General features: G+C 49.9%; 1 long non-coding RNA gene across 1 annotated transcript; it reads right to left on the bottom strand.

Annotated features, from left to right (window-relative positions):
- Positions 1–6,245: 6,245 nt before the first annotated feature.
- On the bottom strand, positions 6,246–10,610 carry LOC110127937 (uncharacterized). The gene is made up of 3 exons (XR_002310999.2): positions 10,282–10,610; positions 9,412–9,508; positions 6,246–6,694 (listed from the first exon to the last, which is right to left on the bottom strand). It is a non-coding gene; the product is annotated as an uncharacterized lncRNA (long non-coding RNA).
- Positions 10,611–12,448: the final 1,838 nt, after the last annotated feature.

The raw sequence follows: 12,448 nt of genomic DNA, 5'->3' as shown, positions 1-12,448 counted from the left end.
CGCAGCTGCAGCGCGTTTGGTTGATTGTCCCGGGAATGCCCGACGTGAAACTGTCTCCCGTCCTAGGCGCGCGAGTCTCCCATACGTGCGTGCCTTTACTTTCTGAAACCCCCCGCCTTCCACACCCGCAGCGGGGGGGGGCGGGGGATGGCAAGTCGGGGAGGCGGCAGTGCCCAGGGTGTCCGCGGGGTGGCGCGATTGGATAAGAAAAGACCGGCGGCGGGCGCCGTCCAGACTGTCCGGGCAGTGGCGCTCGGACACCCGTGGACAGGAGCTGGGTGGGTGAGGGGTCCTTTACGCCAGGGCTGGGGCGTGCGGGTGGGTGTGTCCACTTATTTGAGAGAAGGCAGGAAAGATTGCTCAGCCTTAATTCCAGAAACTTCAAAACTTTCTGCCCTTGATTCCAGAGAAGTTAAAACTCTCTGCCCTTGAACTCGGCGCCTGGAGCTATGATAGAAGAGTCTAACGATATATCCACCCAGCCCAAGCACTTTTTCCCTCCTCCGGGCTGCTGACGCCATCCCGGTGTCACCGCCACCCCACAATCAGGACGCAGAACATTTCCCTCACCCCCAAAGTGTTCCCTCCTGCTGGGATGTTTCTTGAAAGACTTAGGTGAAAGCAAGCACTGCCCCTTCCTTTGCTGCTGTTTCACCATGTAGGGGGAGCGGTGGGAAACCCAGTTCTCTGCCCTCAGCCCCATACCAGCAGGTGGTGGCAACCACCGTTTACTGAGTATCCGCTGCTGCCTACGTCATCTTATGCTTCTTACGCTGCTCTTCCTACATCATCTTATCTGATCATCACCCCTAACCTGTGCTCCTGGAGATGAGGAAACTAGGTCTCCAAGAAGTACCTACCCCTAGGAACCAGGCAGTGTCCTGGCAAAGAAGCGGTCCAGAGGGTGGAAGGAGGTTTAGCAGGTGCTCTGTGCTACTTCAGGAGAGAAGGGGCGAGGTGGAGGCGCCCGGAGGCTCCCTCCTGTTCTGCAGAAGACAGCTGGTTGGCAGGCTCCTCCACAGAGCAGTTTGGGGTTTCCAGCCGGCAGCCAGCACTCAGGTCCCAGCCCCTTGACTCCCTCAGAGAAGCCAGCACTGCAGCTCCCTCCCTGGGGCCATCCTGGGCCAGCAAGTGCGCCTCAAGAACTGAGGAAGAACAGGCTGGGGGTCTTCCCTCTGAGTCTGTCCTCCGCTTCAGGCCTGTGGCCTGCCATCTCCCCAGTTCTGGTGACACAGCTCCCCTCTGCACACGCCCCCCCCCCCCCCCCCAGAATGATGAAGGGTACAAATTGATTTTCAATTGCTGAAGGATCTTCTCTTTGGGTTTGCCTGATAGCCCAGTTGGTAAAGAATCCGCCTGTAATGCAGGAGACCCCGGTTTGATTCCTGGGTCAGGAAGACGCTGGAGAAGGGACAGGCTCCCCACTCCAGTATTCTTGGGCTTCCCTTGTGGCTCAGCTGGTAAAGAATCCGCCTGCAATGTGGGAGACCTGGGTTCCATCCCTGGGTTGGGAAGATCCCCTGAGAAGAGAATAGCTACCCACTCCAGTATTCTGGCCTGGAGAATTCCATGGACTGTATAGTCCATGTGGTTACAAAGAGTCAGGCAGGACTGAGCAACTTTCACTTTCATATTTGTATCTTTAAATGATTATCCATCTTCTACCTGATGTGTGAGAAACAGAAAATAAGTTATGTTCTGTTGGTGCTGGCGCTGGTCTCCTTAACCTGAGAAATTTACAAGAACTGTTAAAGGCATTTTACTTAAGTGTTTACTTCCAGACTTCTCCATGTTTCTTTAGCTCTGCAAGCTGCAACATAAAGGAATGGCCTTGGCATATACCAACATTAAAAAGTTGGGAGGATGGGGGAGATATACAAGGCAAACTCCAAGGAATCGGATTTTTGTCTCAGACACCGGATAATCTGACAGTGAAAGCACCTTTCAGAAATGGCCGGCCCTTCTCCAGCAGTACATACAGCCAGCTCCTTCCAGCCTGAAATGCCACAGTTGAAGGTCCCACTCGGGTGGGTCTGGATGGAGGGAGTGACTCCAGGGACTGCTGCAGGTGCCAGCACCGCAGGTCACATGGCAGGAGGAGCAGGAGGATGCTAGAGCCCGGGATGCAGGCCAGGCCTGGGGTCACCAGCTGCCCGCGGTGGTGGTCTACTCAAGAAACCAGCTCAACTGGTTTCTTCCCTTCCATCTCCCCTGCCACTTCCTGATGGTCCTCCCAGGGCCCTCTCCCTTATTAACTATTTGCACATGAATCTTTGTCTCAGGGTCTAATTTAGGGGACCCCACACTGCGCTACCCTGCTCAGAGGGTAAAGCATCTGCCTGCAATTTGGGAGACCTGGGTTCAGTTCCTGGGTCAGGAAGATCCCCTGGAGAAGGAAATGGAAACCCACTCTGGTACTCTTGCCTGGAAAATCCCATGGACGGAGAAGCCTGGTAGGCTATAGTCCATGGGGTCACAAAGAGTCAGACATGACTGAGCAACTTCACTTTCACTTTCACACTGCACTGCACTTCCTTGAGCTCTCAGGGTACCTTCATCCTGGAACTGGCATTGGCCTCTGGGGACTACCCTTGACCTCTGACTCACCCCAGTGGCCTCTTCCTCGGGGTGACCGCCACTCGTGCATCTTTCCATCCTAACTAGATGTTAGGGTGCCACCCCTAGAGCTTGGGATGGCAAGAAAACTGTGAGCCAGTCCACTGTGTAATGAGGGACCTAGAGACTAGATACCAGCTGCCCAGTCACTCTGGATCCTCAAGGCCAAGCCCAGGGCAGCTGAGCAGAACAACGGCGCTTGTCCCCCTCAGGACCCATCCTCAAGACCAGCGACTTGGTCTCACCCATCAGAAAGCCTGACTCCCAGCATCTCTGAGCTCAACCCACATTTCTGCCCCCCTGAGAGGGGTCAGGGAGGTGCCCTGTGCTGTGCAGGGCACCCCGGGGCAGGTTCTGGGGCCAAAACACCCTAGAGGCAGTTGGCTTCCAGCCTTCATGGTGACTCTTGGTCCAGGAGCGCAGGACACAGGACGTCCACGTGTGGCAGAAGCCACTCATGATTCACAAGAGGCTGTGCAGACGGCGTGTCATGGACCAGATAGTGTCCCCAGATTCACTTGTCGTGGTCACAACCCCCAGGGCCTCAGAGCATGACTCCTTAGAGACTGGGTCTTAAAGAGAGCATTTTGAAAATGAGATTGTCAGGAGTGGATCCCAGAGCCCCAAGTGCTGTCTGTACAAGTGCTCACGTTTTGGGGCTGGATGATGTAGGATGTGGATGTAGGATGGCGTGGACTCCTGTACAGGGATGGACTCAGACCCCAAGGGAGCCCCCGACCCCCTCCCCAGAGGGGAACTGGGAGGGTTTGACAAGCTCCCTGTGTCCGCTTGGTCCCCTGGAGACAGGTTTCTGTTGAGCTGCATTTGTCCTTATCCCAGGCGTGGATGAGAGTTCTGCAGACTTTGAGAAAACCAATCCCCTGAGACTGGAGAAATGCAGCTTCTGACTGGGCGGGTGGGCAGGCTCTGGGGGGAGGGAGACCAGCTGCTGCTCTAGGAAGTCCTGGATGGGAGGCCTAGATGACAAGTCCAAGTGTGTGACCAGGTGAAAAGTGAAAAAGTCGCTCAGTCATGTCCGATTCTTTGTGACCCCATGGACTATACAGTCCATAGAATTCTCCAGGCCAGAATACTGGAGTGGGTAGCCTTTCCTTTCTCCAGGGGATCTTTCCAACCCAGGGATCGAACCCAGGTCTCCCGCATTGCAGGCAGATTCTTTACCAACTGAGCTATCAGGAAAGCCCAAAGCCCCTATCAATTATCCATTATCCATTTATTATCCATCATCCAATTATTCCATTATCAATATGGTGCCCACTGGATGGGGGGCCACCCCAAATACGAGGGCAGGAAATCTTAAAATAGTCTTTGAATCATTTGAGAGAAGAGTAAAAAGTAATCCATGAGTAAAAAGTTAATCCAAAGTTTCTGTGGGCCGAGTGGAAGAAATCTTAGCCTCATTTCGTAGCAATTTCCTCCCTGGAGTTTCCAGATGAGAAGCCAAGGCCCAAGGAGGGAAGCAGTCTGCGCCTGTCACACAGCCCGGGGGCGGTGCCCACACACTTCCCACCTGTATCCACACGGCCCTCGGGGGGCTCCCTGTCTTTCAAACCAGGACTGTGTGACTGTGATGCATACAGACTGTGAGGAGCCTGGACCCAAAATCAGGAGATGGCGGTGTCTGCATGCAACTTCGGACATATTGGTTATTCTCTCGGGCCTGTTTCCCCCCTGATTACGGCTGACCTGCCCTTCTGAATCCAAAGGGCATCACAAGGAGGCCGTGAGGGTCATGTCATTTGAAAACGATGGAACTGGACACCCTGTGGGAACCATCGCACACAGCTCTTCATGCAAAGGACTTCAGCGAGGTGCAGGAGGGGAAGGCCAAACATGCAGAGGAGGACCAAGGAGTTTGGAGAGAAGAGGACGAAATGGACGGACAGACCTGGGCTGGGCTCCGGATGGGCAGTGAGCAGGGAAGATTCAGGCCCTCTGTCCGGGGGCCTACGTGGGCAGCGAGGGCAGTGCCCCCTCATCTGGCCCTCCAGTGTGGTCATCACCAGCCAAATGTTGGCTGGCAAGCCCTGGGAGTGAAGCTAGTGAGTCTGCGGAACTGAGTTTTCCATTTTATTTAATTTTTACTAATTTAAGTTTAATCACATGTGGCCAGAGGCTCCGTACAGGACCGGGAATATCTGAACCACACCGATCTTCTGTTAGGAGGGAGCTGTACAGAGAAAAAACATATACCCCTCGATAAAATGCTAATTAACACCTCTGCTCTCCTGAAACCTTCCGCTTGCTCTGAAATGAATGGCCATGGCAGCAAGGGTTGGGGAAGGGGTGAGGAAGGGGTGGGCATGGAGTGGGAGTGAGGATGTGTGTTTATCCTTTCACATACTTTCTGCCCTCAGTCACAAATGCTACAGGCTAGGTAAAATTCCATTAAAGAAAATAGAAGTTTTAAATAGATATATACTAGGACAGTCTTGGTTGATTCCTGACTACATACCTGGGTGGGGTGGGGTGGGGTGGGGTGGGGTGGGGTGAGACAGGACAGGGCACTCATAAGCCCCCATTCTTGCTTGGCTGGAGGGTGGGCTGGAGCCCCCGCCCACAGGTTCCTGACCTCGTGTGGACCAAAGGCCCTTTGGACAGGCTTCAGAATCCTGTAGAACCCTTCTCAGAAGAATGAATTTAGATTGTAAAGGAAATTAGATTGGAATACAGTTCTACGTCTCAGGGACGAGGAACTGCAAATGAAGAGCACCTTAATTTAAGCCCTTTTCTTAGCCACCCCTTCTCTCCTACCAGCTGCCCCCTTCATCACCTCAGGGGAACCAGGACAAGACTAGTCAGGACTTGCCTTCTTCCCTGGACGGTGCATCTGGTGACAGTGAGGGACAGCCCAGTCCCTGGCAGGATGGACGTGTGGGAGGGTGAGGGGCTTGGGGACGGGCTGCAGACGGGGCTCACTTGTCAGCCCCTCCCGACTCCAGGTCACTCCCTCAGGGGACATGATGTCGTGTGCTGAAATGAGGTATGAGATCAGCCACAGGAGGGAATAACAAGGCAACCTGAAAGAGCACTCCTGATGCAAACATCCTTGCAAAGTTTACCACCCTGATCCCAGGCAATTAGATTATGAACACTGTTGTGAAGTGCCCCCAGCCTGGCCAGTGGAAGTGAAAGCTCTAATGGAGACTTGGTCAATGCGGGTGGGTTGCTCAAACCAAGGCGGAAGCTGGGTTAATGAATCCAGTGAGGAAACGGGATAAACATTCATCTGCAACAGTAACCTAAAGTGTCAGAAGCAGAGGATGCAAAATACACAAGGCAACCTTTCTCCTGGGAATCCTTACTCCTAATGACCTGAGTTGGAGGAAGAGATCCTGGCGGAGTTCAACCCTGAGACTGAGCAGCAGGAGGCGGCAGTGCTAATGCTGCTTTCGTGATGATCCCAGAATAATAAACAGGGAACGTGACATCCAACAGGAATTTTTCCATTCTTTGGGGTTTTTTTCCTTTTTGTTCCCCCAGCATTTATACTGTGCACATTGATGCCACAGTATAACCTTCATGGATTCTGATAAAGCTGGTCTTAAATTTATTTCTTTAAACATTCTAACACCACATCAATTTCAAAGGTTCTTCAGATTTTACAAGGCATGAAAGTTATTCAAATAGAATTTACATGAATACTTTAATGTCTGTTTAGCAATGGTCGGGATGAAGCTGTTCATGGTTGGGTCAGGTGCTAAAAACCTACTTTTACCCTAAATATCCACGTTGTAGAGCATTCTGCTGCAATTTTGATAAAGTCTGATCCTAAAAGCTATGATGGGTCAATTACGCTTAGTAAAACAATACAATATGCCATGTCATTTGTACACAATTCAACTTTTTTTTTTAAGCTTCACAATATGTACCCTTTCTACGGAAATAAAGAGTTTTGATGTGGAACCAAAATCAGAGAGGGTCAAAAGTGGCAGCTTTGAGGAGTAGGACCAGGATATTTCAGGTTTCTTTGCTCTCATCCCACCTTCAGCCAGGGTGGTGGTAACCCCAGGCAGGAGCCAGGGTCCCAAAGGCCCTTCACAGTCTCCAGCTGCTGCTGAAATAAAATGAGAAAGTGTTGTGAAACCCACGCAGCAGTATGGGAATTGAAGGTGTTCATTTAATGTCACTCTTAACACAGATCTTTAGCCATTGTCTTGATGAAAGAACTCTGAGATATGTTGACAATGAATCCAGGATTCTTGCGGGTGACCCGGACTTCTTCCTACATTGGTTTTGTCACCTAACGGGTCTCACGTGTCTGTGAGAGCTCTGGTTTTTCTATGAACCTGAGGAAGAGACTGTGCTCAGCTCTCCTACAGGAATCACTAGGGGTGAAGAGTGCGATCTTACAAAAATCTCTGGACCAACTTTGTAAAAAACAAAATAGTTTCATGGAAGCAGCCTCAATGTCCCTGGACAGATAAATGAATAAAGAAGATGTGGTACATGTATACCATGGAATATTACTCAACCGTTAAAAGGAACAAAATTGAGTCATCTGTAGAGATGTGGATGGAACTAGAGTCTGTCATATGGAATTAAGTGAGTCAGAGAGAGAAAAAGAAATATCATACATTAACACATATATGTGCAATCTATTAATAGAAAAGTGGTACAGAGGAGCCTGTTTAGAGGGTAGGAATAGGGATGCAGAGGTAGAAAAAGGGCCGTGGACATGGAGGGCAAGGAGAGGGTGGAACAAACTGAGAGAGTAGCATTGACATAAATACACTGCCATGCATGAAGTAGATCGCTCATGGGAAGCTGCCATATTTATAGCACGGGGAGCTCAGCTCAGTACTCTGTGACGACCTCAAAGGGGCGAGATGGGAGGGACGCTCGAGAGCGAGGGGATACACGTATCCTTACAGCTGATTCATGGAGTTATACAGCAGAAACTAACACAGCACTGTAAAGCAACTATACTCCAATAAGTAAAAATGCACACGTTTGCCCGTGTCCCTCCAGCTCAGTACCCCAGTGGGTGTTCAAGCTGGGGATGAGCCTTTGCTCATCTTGTTTTCCCGAGTGAAGACAGCTTTAATGGAAGAAAACACTGCTGGGTTCCCCACAATGCTTTCCAAAGTCGAGGTTTGGGATATTCTGTGACAAGACGTCTGTCAAATACAAAGTTCTTTCCTGCACTGCTGTGATGCACTTGACAATACGCTCATCTGTGATTCGTCCACCAATCAAACGATGACACATTTTGTCATCAGGAAAGGCCTTACTTTCAGGGAGAGTTTGGGAGTGTTTCTATTTGCGCCCGACCCAGATTCCCCCGAGGCGAACCTATCCCATGACCACAGCGTGAGCAGCACCACCAGGAGATGAACGTCGGAACCAGACGCCCAACTGCAGACTTTGCTTGGATTTCGCCACTTTTCCCACTAACGTCCTTTTTCTGGCCCCAGACCCACTCCAGGATCCCACTTTCCATGTAGGTGTCACATCTCCAATCTGAGCAGCTGCTCAGCCTCTGTCTTTCATGACTTTGAAACTTTAATTAAGAGTACTGGTCAGGGACTTCGCTGGTCCCTGGTTAAGAATCTGCTTTGTTATGCAGGGCTTGTGGGTTTGAGCCCTTTGTGTTAGTCTTACTCACTCAGTCGTGTCAGACTCTTTGCGGCCCCGTGGACTGTAGCCTGTCAGGCTCCTCTGTCCATGGGATTTCCCAGGCAAGAGTACTGGAGTGTGTTGCCACTTCCTTCTCCAGGGGATCTTCCCAACCCAGGTATCAAATCTGGGTCTCCCGCATTGTAGATAGATTCTTTACCATCTGAGCCACCGGGAAGCATCAAGGAACTAAGATCCCACACGTCACAGGGCAACTGAGCCTGCATGCCACTGCTAGAGAATTTAATTTAAAAAAAAGAGAGTACTTGTCATTTGCCTATGAGTGTCTTCCAGTTTGGGTTTATCTGATGTCTTCTCCTGAGACTGAACTTGTGCCCTTTGGGAAGCAGAAGCAGAGCTGGGTTCCCCTCAGTTCAGCATGTCAGGTCAGGGGGACATGGAGTCGATATGTCTCATCACTGATGATGACCATCTGGGTGAAGTGGGGTCCTCCTGGTGTCTCCATGGCCAGGTTACCATCTTTCCATTTGTAATGAACAAGCATCTTATTGGGAGAGGGGTATGTAAATATTGCAGATATCCTCCTCAAGCTTTTGCCAGCAGATTTTGTCATCCAGTGAAGGATCTTGCCTATGAAGATTTTTACTGCGATGCTGGCCTAGTGGTGATTTTGTATTTCTCTCATTCACCCTGGACCCCTTTGCATGGATATGCAGAGATCTCAGAACAGAGTTCATGCACTTGGAGACTGAGTTTGGGGTGATCTCCAAAATTACCTCCAGCGTCGGCTCTGGGTATCCCTTCCCCTCCTCTCACCTGTGATCTCTCACGGTGGCAGTTTGGTCTTGAAAACCAAACATTAAAGGCTACCCTAAAGATGAAAGGCTACAAGAGTGATGTGATGGTGGTGAGAGGGGCTGGAAGGAAGCAGAAAGCTGGGTGCTGGGTCAACCCCAGAATGCTCATCCCTTCTCCCCTAGCTTTTAAATGTTTTTGGGACACGAATGAGATGAGATAGATAAATTTAAAATATGCTGTTTGTATCTTCATTTGTGGGTGTTTATCTTTGTGTTTACTGACTGGAAATTTATTTCAAAGGATATAGCAGCTGGTCCTCAAAACAGCTAAGAATGTGCCAAAGGTGGCCACTGACTTCTACTCTGCCCAGGTTCCAGGATGGCTCCAAATACTCACGTTCAAGGAGAAGACTTTAGTCTCCGGTTTCCCAGCAGAAATGTGGCCAAGGGGTGAGGGTAATTTCTTGGGACACAGGGGATAAGTAAGCTTCCACCTGGAAATAACAAAACTTTATAAGAAAGAATCCAAGTTACTCAAAACCCACAGGGAGAGTAAAGGTGATTTTGATCATCATGAGCTGTTATTTGGAAATGAAGCAGATTGAGACAAAATTCACAACATGATCTGCCCAGGTCAGCTGAAATCCAAAGACCTGATTTTGAAGTATCCTGTTGTTTCAGAGGGATCCTCACCTTGGCAAGGTGAGTTCTTGATGAAGAAAAGAAGTGATATGGGTGCTGATTTAAGCTTCTACATTGTGCAGGGGGCTGTCTTTTACTGTGTTTGTAAAGAAGGGTGGTGAGGTCACGAGTCAATTTTAGATGACAACTGTTCATCATTCTTTGAAAAAAAAAAGAATTTTAATAATCGCACTGCACATTTGTTTAGTATTTCCTATGTTCAGACACTGTTCCAAGTGGTTAATAGGTATTAACTCATTTACTCCTTCCTACATCCGTATGTGGGCTTCCCAGGTGGTGCTAGTGTTAAAGAACCTGCCTGCTAATGCAGAAGAGATGCAGGTTCGATCCGGGGGTCAGAAAGACCCCTGGGAGGAGGGCATGGCAACCCACTCCAGTATTCTTGCCCGGAGAATCCCATGGACAGAGGAACCTGGCAGAATACAGTCCATAGGGTCTCAAAGACTCGGACACGACTGAAGCGACATAGCACACACACATGTACATCCCTATGTGGCTGGTACCACTTAGTGCGCCCAGTTTACAGATGGGAAAGCCATATCATGAGAATGTTTAAAGTACTCACCTGAAATTGCATAGTAAATGGCAGATGTTGGTTTCAAACCTAAGAGCTGGTATCTTAGTCTTCCTGCTCTACTAGCCACAAAAGAAGTGGCTCATCAGGTCGTATCAAATAAAAGGTAAATATTATGTTTTATAATGTGAAGTGTCACAGAGGGATGCTCAGAAAAACCCACCACCAGCACCGTCTATCAATCAAAAGTCCAACCTAAGTTGTTACAACTGTATCACATGAACATCACGCATGCCTCTTGGTGGGCTTCCCTGGTGCCTCAGACGGTAAAGAATCTGCCTGCAACAAGGGAGACCTGGGTTCAATCCCTGAGTAAGGAAGATCCCCTTGGAGAAGGACATGGCAACCCACTCCAGTATTCTTACCTGGAGAATTCCATGGACAGAGGAGACTGGTGGGCTACAGTCCATGAGGTCACAAAGAGTCGGACATGACTGAGCAACTAACACTATCACTTTTCACACCTCTTGGTGGACAGCTCCTCTGGGCCACACGAAGCAAATGTGCATTTCATACCTTCGTGCCAGCTTACCTGAAACACGACTCCATCTGCCCCACCACCACCACCTTCCATGGAGGAGGGGGCGTGGGGACCAGAAAGGATCCATCTGTCATCAGCAGCTCAGTGTTCTGATTGACTCCAGACAATACCAATCTAAGCTAACACAAGGGCCCTTCTAATGAAAGCAAGCTTCAAAGCAGGCAAAATTTCTTTTAAGGCAATTATTCTGGAGGCTAGTTGTGAATAATGGTGGGTTAAAGTGATGCTGGAGAAGGCAATGGCACCCCACTCCAGTACTCTTGCCTGGAAGATCCCATGGATGGAGGAGCTTGGTAGGCTACGGTCCATGGGGTCGCTAAGAGTCGTACACGACTGAGCGACTTCACTTTCACTTTTCACTTTCACGCATTGGAGAAGGAAATAGCAACCCACTCCAGTATTCTTGCCTGGAGAATCCCAGGGATGGGGGAGCCTGGCGAGCTGCCATCTATAGGGTCGCACAGAGTCGGACACCACTGAAGAAACTTAGCAGCAGCAGCAAAGTGATGCTACCAGAAGGAACATGCATTCTTTACATGAGTCTGGAGTCTCTGGGAGGAATTTAATCAGCCCTGGCTGTGGCTAAGTGGGTTTTCCTGCAGGTAAATCCTGGAGAGCAGCTGCAGCATTGCTGTCAGGGAGTCAGAATGGGAGGGGCCGTGTCCAAGGCAGGCTCCCAGCCCTGGGACCACCACGTGAGGGGCCCTCACTCTCTGGATCAGCAGAGACCAGGCAGGGAAAACCCCACAAACCCCTGCTGAAGAAGGAAACGCTGGAGTTTGCAAGACATGGAAGTCTGGGACTCAGTGTCCTAGAGGATGAGGCAGGAGGCAAATGACAAAGGAGAGGCAGATAGAGGAGGAAAGCAGGTGGGGGGAGAGGTTGCCTGCCACCTCCTTCACAGGGTCCGACAAACATCAACTAGATTTCCACTCGTTGTCCTCTAAAATGTTTTATTTCCCCCAGAGTAGCAGCTCGGAGTGTCAGGAGGAAAGCAGTATCATTGAATTAATTCTTATCATGGACATAACATCCACCACTGAGAGGACCCCTGCTCTCTCAAGACCCTGCCGTAGGCTGGCACCCCAGCCCCTGAGTTCCTACTTCTCTTCACAGGCTTCTTTCCACCCTATCAGCCCAGATTTCACTCTATGTGGACTATAAATAACAAACAGGGACTTCCCTGGTGGCCCAGTGGCTAAGACTCCATGCTCTGAATGCAAGGGACCTAGGTTCAATCCCTGGTCAGGGAACTAAATCCTACATGCCACAACTAAGACTCGGCATAGCCAAATAAATAAACAAATATTTTAAAGCAAATGAATGCAAAGTAACAAAACAAACCAAGCCAAACAAAACAAATATGTAGGTACAGACTATAGAGCAGTGGTTCCCAGGGTGGGGGGGGGGTAGACGTGGGGAAGGGTAAAATGAATAAAGGGGGTCAATCGCATGGTGATGGCCAGAAACTAAAATTTTGATGGGGAGTACCTTAAAATGTATTGTCGTTGTTGCTGTTTAGTCACTAAGTTGTGTCGGACTCTTTTGCAACCTCATGGACTGTAGCCCGCCAGGCTCCTCTGTCCATGGGATTTCCCAGGCAAGAATACTGGAGTG

This window comes from Odocoileus virginianus, chromosome 9, assembly GCF_023699985.2.
Source record: "Odocoileus virginianus isolate 20LAN1187 ecotype Illinois chromosome 9, Ovbor_1.2, whole genome shotgun sequence".
In the NCBI taxonomy this organism is placed as follows: domain Eukaryota; kingdom Metazoa; phylum Chordata; class Mammalia; order Artiodactyla; family Cervidae; genus Odocoileus; species Odocoileus virginianus.
This window is presented reverse-complemented; position numbering and strand designations above follow the sequence as displayed.